We start from the raw sequence: 12975 nt of genomic DNA, 5'->3' as shown, positions 1-12975 counted from the left end.
AGGAGAGAGTTAAAGAGAGATGGAAGACGGGGGTAAGGCCCAGCTACATGTGTTGTAACATGTTTTACAGCAATTTGGATTAAAAGGGAGAAAGTTTGACTGTTATTCTCACGCACAGATCTCCTCCAGGTTGTGTTGCTTTTAGATCTGTTTTTCCCAGGATGATTCCCCCCCCATCCCATCCCCCTTTGCATCTTTATATTATTTAACTTATTTTAAAGAACATGAGCTTAGTAAGTAAACATAATAGCAAAGCCAACACCTCTAGCCTGCTTTAATTGGTCCCCTAGGTTTGAATGGGCGTAGAATAAATTGTTTAATAAGTAAGTAAATAAATGTCTATTCTGTTAAAAAACAGAACTTGTCTGTTCACAGGTAACAATAGTTTGTTTTGTCAAAGTAATGGCTGAATTATGGATGCAGAATGCATTGATTAAAATGTAATTAAATGTCTTAATTTTCTTCTCTTTTTCTTGTATTCATGTTTTATTTTTTAGATATAGTTCTTAGGAACTTCCCCTTCAAATACACCAATCTTTTGAATGAATAAATATAAAATACATATATGGTCACCCCAAGTTCCAGTTTCAAGCAACATATCCAATCGAGCAATAAAATCCAGGTACTGATTCTGGCATTGACCAACAGAGGGAGACCTAGAGATCCCATTTTAGGCTTTTGAACTATTGTAAAATTCAACACTGAACACATAGGGGAATTGAAATACAGATTTATCGACCAATCATGTGGAAAAGTTACATTGACATAGAAAAGAAGTAGGGATGTCTAAACTGAAATATAAATGAGTAAAATGTATCTTTACAGAATAATAGCCTTCTGATGACCGCAGTTCTCCTTTTGTATGATGTTGTACTACAGTACTGCTTTTGTTGTCTGCTTTTGTTATTTATTAATGTATGTATTTTGGATGTGTTTGGTGAGGGAGGGGATAGTTCTGTTTTGTTGATGTCATTTGCAGTTCCAGTGAGTTTGAGATTTGCATTATATTGAGCTATATTGAGTACTGGCATCTAGTGGGGAGGTGCATTATGCTTTACTCTCATTGTTGATCTTATATTTAACTCTGTCATTCTCTCTCTGTCTCTCTCTCTTTTCTTTCCCTGTATTTATATATTTTTTGATGTTGCAAATACAAATTTCCTTATTATTGTAAGCCTGGGGTCTGATTATGGAAAGTGGTTATTGAATTGAACAGAGCTTTCTTTTTTCTTTTTTTCCCTGAAAGTATACCTGCCCTTGCTTGCTGCAAGTACCAAATTCTCCACCCACTTTACAGGGCTGCTCTTTTAAGACCCTCTTTTTCACAAGACACAGCTAGAGACTGTGCTCCCCAGTGTATTAAGACCTATTAAAATAACCTTCTCTATAATACACACTTCAAAGACATCAGTACCCCAGGGTAAAATCTTTAATGAGGGTGGAGTATTCTCTGACAGATTAGCATTTTTCAACTTTTAGATCTGGAATATAATTAAAGAATTTGGAAATAAACGCAATAAAAGAACATTTAAAGCTTAAAGTTCTGACCAATATACTGAGACATCAGTCCTATAAAAGGAGGCCTGTGGAATTTTGGGAAAGTTGTAATTTACTATTGATCAAATAAATGAATAAAAAAGCTATAACATGTATCATAAATCAGAAGTATTAGAGTATAAGATTTCCACAAATTGCTTTGAAAGATCTTGTGTTTGAATGTTGGCTGGCAACTTTGACTGTTCCCATTGTACCATGTTAATTTGTATCTGCAAGGCAGTACATCTGTTCCACTGTGTCTGTTCAGAGTAATGCTCCAAAAATCAGCTTTCCAGATCAGTTTATACTTTATTATTCTTCCTTATTCCTTTATCATTCCACTCCCTCCTTTTTGGGAGTCCTATTGCTTTGAACAGCAACAACAACAACACAAGATTTTAGGGTATGAAGCCAGTCAGTGTGGTACTTTATCTCTGCCTTCTCAGTACTATAACTCTCCAAGCAGAAGCACATATTATTGTATCTCAAATTCTCTGGTGGTTTAATAGGCAACCCTGGGGAAAACAGAAGATAAATAGCTGAACTTGCAAGCAATCTGGACCCCAATGAAAACAGAAATTAAAGTATGTCTTCGTCGCTTGTCTATCGGGCAGTTTTCTGTGTGTGTGTGGATGCTCATCATTCTTCAACCTGACCTACATTCCTACAACCTCAAAATACCAGCATAAAGTGTGACAACAGGGTCTCCTTCTCAGTGGAAAGCAGCAGTTAAGCATAAGGCTTATAATAAATAATATACACATGTAACTGTGTGTTTACTATCTTGGTATTGCTGCAAACACCATCTCCAGCAATGGAAATATCCAACAAATTATATAATCTTCCGCATATTTTGGTATATTTTTCCCAAATAACACAACTACTGCCATTGTTCTCCTAAATATTGTTTACCACGGAGTTATTCATAAGTACATGTATTAGTGAAATGCTTTATCAACACTGATCAGCCCAAAACCTCTCTGTAGATTGTATGATGGTCTCCTGCCATCATTTAAGCTAACTGTACTGACGTAACATGCTTTAATAAATTGCAGTTGTGATTTATCATGCTAGGTCATTGATTGGTCATATCCACCCCTATGGCCCTATTATTCTGTAATGATTTTTACAAGTAATTTTAAAAAGTGGATGAATAACAAAGGAACATTTACAACATTTGAAATCCTTGCATCACAAGATATTGCTCGGACAGTTTAGGGTAAAAGCCCAGGATGTGAATTGTTTCTTTGTTGCAGTCAGCTGGGTTAAATATGAGATCAGGCTTTAATGGAGAAAAGAGATGACGAGGAAGCATTTGTATTCACAGATCCCAAAACAGTGGAAAACAGCGCTTTATTATTATATAAAGCAATTAAGGGGCCCATACCTACAAATGGAAATGTTTTCCTTGTGACATGATGAAATAATCATTCTAGATTGAGAAGGCCTGCTTATCTCAAGCTATTACTGACATATATTGATACTGAACTAGAAAATGGCTGATTTCTCCAATAGTCAGGTTTTTTAATATATATAAAGGTACATTATGTAAAAATAAAAACATCAGTCACAAACATGTGACTCTTGCAAGATAAAGTGCTGTGCAGGACACCCAGCTTCACCCTAACATCAATACATTTTATTAATTGTTGTTTTCAAACATATTTTACAGTGATCTCCCTGTGGTTGTAAAAAAAAAAAAATTTTGCCATTAAGTTGTCATTGAGCTCCATTGCCATTTAAGGGTTTGTTTCAGGTGCTATCAGAACCCTTCCTTCTCTGAGCGAATATCTTGACCTTGTCTTTTCCATTGAGCTGGAAGAGATTTGCACTGGAGGCATTACTGGAAGCAGACCCCAGAACCCTTATATTGTCCTGTACCTGGTAATAAAAACTCTGATGGATAGTGCCTGGGCTACTGCCAGAAGGACAAGGGAAAAGCAGAAGACAATGGATATATACCATTGGGTGGAGGCGGGGGGGTAAAGGGGCAGTGATATTTTTCAGCGTTCATAAGACAAGAAGATTGCATTCAGGCCAGCCCAACAGCACATCACAGGACTCTAAATAGCCTAACCTTGATTGCAAAGTCATGGATCATTACCATAGCAGGAGAGTCCGACATAACAAATATAATATGTCAAAAGGATATGGGACCAGTTGACTGATTATCTGGTGGTCTTCCATTTCAGAGGGGTGACCACTCATATGTTAAGATTTATTTGGTGTCGTTGGCCGCCACTTCGCTATTGCTTTGAATACTTTCTGGCCCATACTCATCTGTTGACAGGAGCGTGTAGCATCAATTGATGGTTATAGGAAGTGCTGCAGGAAGGGTGGACAGGAGCCCAGCCACAAGGAGTGTGTCAAAATTAGACGTAGGTACATTGGGAATTTTAATTGAGAGCTTGCTGATGTACTGTCGTTAAGACTGTCAGTCGTGTATTACAAAACATTTGGGGATGATTAATAATTTAAAAACACTTCAACAAGAAACAAAAGGCTTAACTGGTAGACAGTGTAGGAAATACATTATTAAAAATGTATTAGAAATGAAGCAAAAGCTGAAAGGCCAGTTTGACAAACAGTGTGTGTGTGTGAATTCAGTTTGTAATCCTGTTTGTGCTGTCTATTTAATTCTCTGATTTCTATACATTTTTTTTTCTGTTTGTTTCTCCGAGTGATGAGAAACAGATGTCACTGGACGAAAAAAACAAAAATCCACATCAACGATCAACATTTTTGTGTAGTCCAAAGTTAATGCCACACTTATCCCATGCGGTCTTTCTTTTTACCGCCACTGTAATCTGACATTGACGAATCCCATAGAGAATAAAAATTGAAAAAATAAAAAAGTCAATGATAGAAGTTTTTTTTAATTCCTAAATCAGCTGTATGTTTTGACACATACTAATAATTATTGTTTATATAAATAACACATTCTCAGCAAACAACGCAAGGCAGTTGAAAAATCTTTGATCACAATAATATCATCTTTGATGAGGTTAACTTGAGAATACAGCAGATCCTGTTGTCTTTTTTCAGTATATAGAACAATGCTAGGAATGAAGCTCAGACGAATTATGTATTTAGAGAAAATGCAGAATAAGTTCAAAACCGAAAAACAATGTATTCATTTTGTGGTTGAAATAATTTATTTTATACAAATGGTAGAAGATGTGTCATCCGAAGAAACTAAAATATGGGACAATCCTGCTACAAAATGTAGGAAAAATGTGTTGTTCTGTGTCATCCATGCAAATTATTCTGATATCTGCCACAAGAGGGCCAGCCGGGCGGGGGGTTATTCTCCCCACCCAGCTGTTTGGAAAGAGCCAGGTTTTACAGCGGTTGCAGTTGTCAGTTAAGTCAACAGGAGCTACCTCACATGAACAAAAACTCGCCACAAAAGAAATCACCTCGTCGAGTACGCAGTGTCAACACTGTGAATGGTGTGTGAATATTCCAGTGAGCAGTTTAAGATCTTTCGTCGGGGCTGCGATGTTCAAGGTATTGCTGAAGTTATTTTATGATGACTGCATTATACAGAGTAGCTCCTGTGACGTGCACCATTTTGTTGACTTCTTTTGAATGCAAAGTATGGACCCCCTTCCAAATCCCAACTTCCCGATTCCAAATCCTAATGTATTACTGTCAACAACAAATATTGCTCACAGCTCTGAGAGAATGATCCCCATTAAGATGAATAATCACTACCCTGTTGTCTTGGTTCGGTGGTCAAAGCGGTTGACACTGGCACACAGTTACTACCAAATCCTCTGAGTTCCCTTTAGCGTTCAGCTATCGATTCCTCTCACACAATACTATGATGCTACTATATAAGTGACACCCATGATGTCGATAATATCTTGAATTTCTTTCAGTTTTATTTGCCCCATTACACAATCAATGTTTTTCTTTGTGTATTTGTAAGAAAAATAAAACAAAATGTATCTAATATTGAATATTTCAGGCTTTGCTTTGTGTAAAAGTACAATCTAGTGTAACTGCCTTAGTTACATAGACCAGAGTATATAGCTCTAATAACAAATAGTCTGCTTTAATAGGCAGATTAGATTGAAAATACACAATGGTGAATTGAATGTACACTGAGTCGGACAGAAGGGATTGTCAGCAACGATGATAACTTATTGATTGTTTCTTTCATACCATTGATTTTGAAGTGTGGTTAACCCACTTCCCACCTCTTACATTTAGAAATGTAAAGAAACACTGCAGATCCCCTACAAGTACCTGTCTGTCTATATATCTATTCGTGTATTAATATTTGCAAAAGAAGAATGCACATTTCTCAATCTGAGGCATTGCTAATGTGAGATGCAAGTAAAAGAAGAAAAAGTTAATAAGACGAAAAATGTGATGCCCTTTCAATTAATTAAACTCCTGGTAAATAATGCATGATGTCTTGATCTAATATGGGTTGTGTTATATACCTGTGGCAATAATTACTGTATGCACAATTCAGAGTTGCTGGCCTGGCATAATAAGTACTGCACTGGTACAATTTTTGCACACGAGCCCTTAGGTTACTGAAAAAGCACAACACAACAAGTAAAGAAATCGCTGTTATCCTGTGGACTAATTAAAATTAAATATCGCCAGGCATGTACAAGCCTACAATTCCTAAACAAATTGGTGCACCGCAGGTTACTTAATCAAATAGCTGTCAAACAGGTAAAATACTCTTTTGTAGTAAGATTGATCTCATCATTGAATTAAGAGTCCTTAATGATATACAGTTCTTTCAGAGGGTATGCCATTTGAATTAAGTGGTATTAAGAAACTGATGCAGGGGGAGAGCATTAACTGAATTAACTGATGTGTGTTATACAACAGAGTGTAATATATCAGCAATTGAAAAGTGTGCCAGTTAAATACCCTCTTTTAATATTCTTCACTGGCAAGTTCTGACCAGTAGTTGATCAGTTGTTACAAGAAGTCAGCCAGAGGTTTTTGAAAGCTGGTTAAAATCAAATTGACCAGTCTTTTCCGATCGGTGTCCCACTTCACGCTGGGTTAATGCCAGGAGGATGTGGTGGGTTATTATAAGAGAAAGAGATACTAAAATGGTATCTTCTAGATATCTGGCATCAGCATTCTGAGCCACCACTGTGGCATGACATGGAATTTGTTTGAAAATATAGAAGCCAGAGAAAGGCATTCAGTTACCAAAAACAGGCTCAGAGGATTTCACTTCATAATTTCCTTTTCATGTACGCCCACATCAATTGCATTTTTTAATGCATCATGCGTTTTGAAGATTTTATAAAAGTAGGCAGAGCATAACTAAGTTCTCAAACAAGTATTTTTTTTTCTCTCTTACCAAATGATGCTTTATTTTAAGCTTTATGTGAGAGCATTCCCTCCCTAGATAAATGGACATGTTTTTAATGAATTACAGACACTTTTTTCCCATAGAAAAGCTCAGTTTTTCATCATAATGTTCTTTTTGGTTGTAAGGCAATAGTGCATTTACTTTCTCTCCAGAGGCTCTTATTATATTAAGCTTTGAGCTGGGAAAATGAAAATAATTGATTGTTTCATCCATGCGTGGGGGGGTATTACTCTGTTGCAATCACCCCCTGAGAGTCTTTTCTGTTCTTCTTTTTTGTTTAGTTTTTTTGCTGGTTTTGTTTTTATATTGAATCAGAACCACCTAATCTCTCGACCTACCATCCAAGGGGTAATTAATAAAATTAGACCTTACATTCAAGTTGTTGTTTTTTCATCTAGAGTGAACAGGACGATTAGAGGTGATAAGTAGTCATTTTTTCTTCTCCTCCAACTTTTATTTATTTTTATGCATGCAAAGTGCAGACACTTTCAACAATAATGGAATAACAATATGGAATGTTCTTAATACTGTGAATTTGAATTACTGCTTCCCTTAAATGCTGAAATAACTGTGACCTACATAATATCTTGAGTGCGCCCCTATTTCAATATATATTTATTTCTTCTTACAAAGGAGGGAACAAAATGTCTAAAAATACCTTGGGTCTGATCCCTGAGGCAATACAAAAAGCATGTACTGAGGGAAAACACTGTCGTATAAAATAAAATAAATGAAGACGTATGAGATGAGCAAATAAACAGAGCCGAGCAGGATTGGGCATCACATCGTCACCGAAAGCCCTGTACGTACAGCGATGGCAATTCTGGGAATACAAGGGTGCCATAGGTTAATAATGTGATGTCTGAAGATTGCCAGAGAGCAAGACACCCTTTTAAAAGAGCGTCAGTTTTAAAGCACTCCTTTTACAATGCATTGAGGTATCATGAAGGATATCTACCATATTCTTCAGTCCGCTCAGAGCTGTTGGGAGAAGGCCCATCTTAACTTGCATATTTTTGGTCTAATGTTGCAAGACTAACCTAAACAAATGTATGTTTGTTTGGTTTTAGGATATTTGTTTTTGCAGAATTCTGAAATCTTATGTACATGTAAGTGTGTATGACCTCTTTATTCCTGTTCTTGTTAGTATAAGTGCAAGGCATCATGTTATATTCTTACTGTTGTGATACACAATCGTAATGTGACCATTCTCTCGGTGTAAAAAGACAATCAGCATTTTTCCTAAGGGAAGGTCATATCCCTAGCAATACATAAGTTTGCTACGAACAAACTGTGCCAATTATGCCAGCCCTACTCCTCCTGGGTAAACTCTGTATTTGCTTATTACCCGCACCATCCTGTCATTTACCGAAGCATGATTGCATGGCTCTGTGAAGTTTCCAGTGCTTGCATATCAACATCATAATTAGTCCAGAGACGTATGATTCAAAGACAATATAAAATTATTCTAGAGAAGAGGATGCCTACGAGTTTATCCTGGCTTCCTTATGTGTTTGAACTTTTCTTCTGAAATATGACCAGTACTTATCTCTGTCCTATGTTTATGACATCATCTATCTCAATCTTGTACAGAAAAACAACAAACTGTGCACTGCTTCTCACAATATTTGTGTGCGCAAAGAAGGCTATATGTGTTATCAAAATAAATATACATATTTAGACATGCTAATGCTGATTCCTTTTAGTTTCTTCCATTGAGCTGTTCGGGGAATCTGCAGCTGGGGGTGACATCTCACCTTTTTCATGTTTTAACAATAACTTGGTGTATTGGATAAGATCACATAAAACACACTAGAAAATGTGACATGCATGTAGAAATATATATTTTATTTTACAAATTCTGCACTGCTGTGGAAAACAAGTATTGATGTAATGAAGGCTTTCATCCTTCCCCTTGCAGCACAAGATGTTAGAATCTCAAAAAGCACTCGTGAAATTCAAAGTGAAGAGAGAAAGCTTGTGGATTACAGCAGAAATGTGAAGATTTTACTCATTTTCAATGAAGCCGGATCTATGCGTTTCAAATGGTACCATCCTCCAGTGAAAATTATTTTATTTTTGTCTCTTGAAAGGGTGTATTTGGTCCATCCAATTTGCCCTGTCTCAGTTCTCATCGCTTTTAAAGTTTTCCTCTGAGTATTAGCTCATCCCCTTTCACACCCAAAGGCTAAATCTCTTATTAATAACTTTCATATTTCCCAAAGAGATGGCACAGTAATATTCTCTCAGTAACTGAACTAAAGGAACATGTATATCATATTGCTCAGCTCTGAACATTTAAACACAAACATTTAAGGCAGGCGGAATGCAACACTATGAATTTCTTCTACTATTTCTGTGTTTCTCTCTCCCTCGTCATTTGTGAAAGACTTATTTTCCAGATTGAGGTTCCCTCGCACTGTCCGCATGACACGTTTCTTGCCCATTCTGACGCACTTCAATAGCCAGCAACGGAAAGCGGGTGGATTTTTGCGTGATAGGACATATGGAGCTGATCACGATTTAGAACTTGGATGATATCACTGAAACATGACCTGCTAATAATTGACGTGCTCGAGGCTCAAATCCCTGCTTGAGATGCAAGCTTGCCTCTTCGGTTTGTTTTGCTTAACTTACCATTCTCAATCGAAACATATGGGTACCATTTTCAAGCTCCTTGACTCTTTTTTTTTATGTTTTTGTTTTAGACAGTTGCATTCTTGACCTGAAAGGGCCCAGCAGTTGCTTTTCATAAGAGACATCAGCTGACATTAAACAGATTAAATTTTATTTTTGGGTGTTTCTGAAAATAAAAACTGTGTTCATCATTTTTTATTTATTTATTGGTCACTGTTTATCCTAGAAAATCGTAATAACGACAGTCAAATCTTGGTAGCTTTTTCACACGGACATTACAATAGAATGAAAGCATAGACATATCAACCAACATGCAACCTGTTTGTCTTTCCCAACAGTCCCAGGCTGTTTTTGCAAGGTGAAGATGAATCAAAGGGAAATGTCTTCCTTCGCTCAGCACTGAATTTGTTCCAACTCTGCTTTTGCCAATCTTGTGATCAAACATTTCTAAAGTAGCCCTGGATGTGATTGCTTTTGTGTTTGTTTATCAGGTTGGAGTTCCAGTGTACGTAACCTTAGACATTCTCCCAATGGATGGAGTGCTAACACTGCAATGTTCTGAAGTGTTTGTTTTCTTATCCTATTGCCTGTTTTTTTTTCCTCAGACAAAGATGCTGTGATTCATTATTTCCATGACCAGGCAGTGCCAGGGCCACAGAAACAAATGCCTTTCACAGAAGTGAAGCCCACAGACTTTGTTGAAGACTGTCGACAAGAGATGCCATTCTAAAGATTGTTACACAAAACCCGCTTTGTTGCACATGTAATAACTACAGTTGAATGAAAAACATATTCATTATAAAAATGAAAAATACACACGGGAAAAGGTGCAGCTGAATTCTGAGACAGTAACAAATTCAAATAAAACATCTTTATACTTTGTTGTAATTAATATTTTCAAATGAGTTTCTTAAGAAATGTTTATTTTAGTTTTATTTAAGTGCAGTGATGTTTAATTGTGGAGGGTACGGAAGCTATTAAAGGATGTTAACACTCCCAGGGAATAACTGTAACTATCTCTCAGATTTTTTTCATACCATCCCATTTTATTTGCCGTCTTTTTCATTTCCATTTTAAAGACACAAATAAGACACAACTTAACTATCTATTATTTCTGAAAATATTAACTTGCATTGATTTTCGTTTGTCAGAAATGTTGATGGCCTACTGTTGAATTTATATGCCAGGTGTTTTTGAGGTCTGAATAGTTTTTAATAAAGTAGGTAAGAAAATAAACAACATAAAACAAACATACATCACATGTGATTGATAAGATAATGACAATATAAGGTCATGCCTTTTATCCTGATGACAAAAAAGTCTTCCGCCTAGAAGATTAAGTAAATCAATTACACAATGTATAAGGTATCTGAGTTGACTGACAACAGAAAATGGGAACATTCCCCTTCAATCAGTAACATGATGAAATCCCCAGAGACTAGATCAGTATTGATCAGTCGGTCTAGAGGCAGCTGTTAGAAGAGCATCAAGGTATTTGCTGTTTTCAGTCTGTCGATAGTTTGGGCACTCATGTATTTCCAGTTACACATACAGCATAAAGGTGAAGGCAAACAAAATATATTAGTAGAAATGATTACAAAGGTCATACGTTTACCCTACCATATGAAATCACTGTATTGTTATTATTATTATAATTATCTAATAATCTAAGTTTAAAAATCAAGTTTGCTTATTTGTGGATATGAGAAGAAAAAAAAAAGCAAACAACTATGTAAAATGGCATTTACTTGCACAAATAGGTTACAGGTTAAAAACCATGCACAGACAGTTTGAAACACGGATGTTTTATTTTTATGTGTTTGTTTATTTTACTTTACGAAAGGAAATGAGATCAGTTACGACTACTTCCCATTGCTAGGCGGCGAACATAACAGTATAAACCTCCAAGAAAACCAAAATCATATATAAACATCAATGCTCAAACAAACAATAGCTTACATGGGAGTAAGTTACAATCAGTTGTTTCTTGTTGGTCATTAATGCAGTTTGTACTGTAGAAGAAGAAAAATATAATTGATACCGACACGTCCTATACGACACTCATTGGCTGTCCCATAACTTTTCATTAGTTGCCTACTACATATAGGCCTAATTGATTAGTTTTGTTGCTGTTGCTCTCTTTATTAATGGTTTATGCGCATCTAATACATCCTAATATATGCTAATTTGGTTGTATTCTACTTTTTAATCACAATGATCCCTTTTGGTCCCTTATAGCCTTTTTTTTTGCTGCCCTATTACATTTTGTTTGCTTATGACACTTTTTGACTGTCCTGTACAATGCTTTGTCTGTGTTTTCCTTTTTTGTGCATTTGTATATTAAAATAATAGGGGTTTTGATGTAAAAACAGACTTGGGGATATTTATGTATAATCAACACGTGTGTCTTCAGATATTGTACATTCTTGTTATTATTATATAATTTTTATTATATTATAATTATCCAATAATTTAACAGACAAAACAGAATCCACGTGTCTGGATTCACAATTCGCTTTCAGGCATGTGCTAGTGTAAACGGTGCAACTGAAGTCGGTAGCACCTACACACGATGCCTATGGTCACAAAGAACGGCAGCTTTGTCATTTTATCATTTAATCTCACCCTGCTTCTTTCCAGACCCGCACTATAATAGAATCAGCTCCCTATCCATCACACTGACACCACGTCATATAGGATGTCTAGGTTGGAGACCAGCCTTCTGCCACTGAGTGTCAGCAAGGTTCTTCATCCCCCTCCCCATTGGTGTGATCTGATCTCGCCCTATGATGGATGCAGCACGGCCATCAATCCCCCGAGGCAGTCTTTCAAACGAACCCACCACCAACACTTTCTCATTTTGGGTTTCATTTATGTGGATGGTATGGAAACCAAATCGGAGCAACACTTGGCCTCCTCACCACTGATCCTAACCCTACTCACTGCTGCACCTCTTATTGGCAATGAAGTTCAGGCACACACTCCCAAATGGGGAGCTAAAACCCAACTCCGGGACCAATACCTATTATTGATCACAGTGTGACAAATATGAAACCAGAGCATGGCCTCTATAGTGCGCATGTGCACTATTGGGACCGGTGTGAGCCACTTTCTCAACTTAATGCGACAGGCTTGCGTTTGCAGATGTGACACATCCTGGGCTGCCTCCTTTCTCTCCCGCGCACAAATCCAATTTGCAGAGATTGTTCAATAAAACTGGATTTCCGAACTGGAAAACGAAGGAAAAGCGCGGAGGCTTTGAAGTTGGCTAATTCCTATGGGGCTCGCAGGCTACATCTAAAGGCGGCCCCATTGTGACCGTGGAGAAGGCAAGATCGCTTACTAAAAGAAACTCTCGGAGACATTTTGGCAGAAAATGAAAAGCCGTCAGCTATGCAAAACCTAAGCTGCCGAGAAGGGGTTCGCAAAGTGAGGCTGCCTGAGCC

The 12975-nt window shown here is 36.9% G+C and overlaps 1 long non-coding RNA gene across 4 annotated transcripts in view; it reads left to right on the top strand.

Moving 5' to 3' along the window:
* Positions 1 to 11898, top strand: part of LOC136712265 (uncharacterized) — a 28169-nt gene extending 16271 nt beyond the window's left edge. For all 4 annotated transcript variants that reach the window (XR_010804814.1, XR_010804813.1, XR_010804812.1 and 1 more), the window contains exon 4: positions 10135 to 11898. This is a non-coding gene — a long non-coding RNA (uncharacterized LOC136712265). The remainder of the gene's footprint in view (positions 1 to 10134) is intronic.
* Positions 11899 to 12975: the final 1077 nt, after the last annotated feature.

The sequence above is a fragment of the Amia ocellicauda genome, chromosome 17, assembly GCF_036373705.1.
Source record: "Amia ocellicauda isolate fAmiCal2 chromosome 17, fAmiCal2.hap1, whole genome shotgun sequence".
Taxonomy (NCBI): domain Eukaryota; kingdom Metazoa; phylum Chordata; class Actinopteri; order Amiiformes; family Amiidae; genus Amia; species Amia ocellicauda.
The sequence above is the reverse complement of the archived record's forward strand: the minus strand, read 5'-3'. Positions and strand labels throughout refer to the sequence as shown.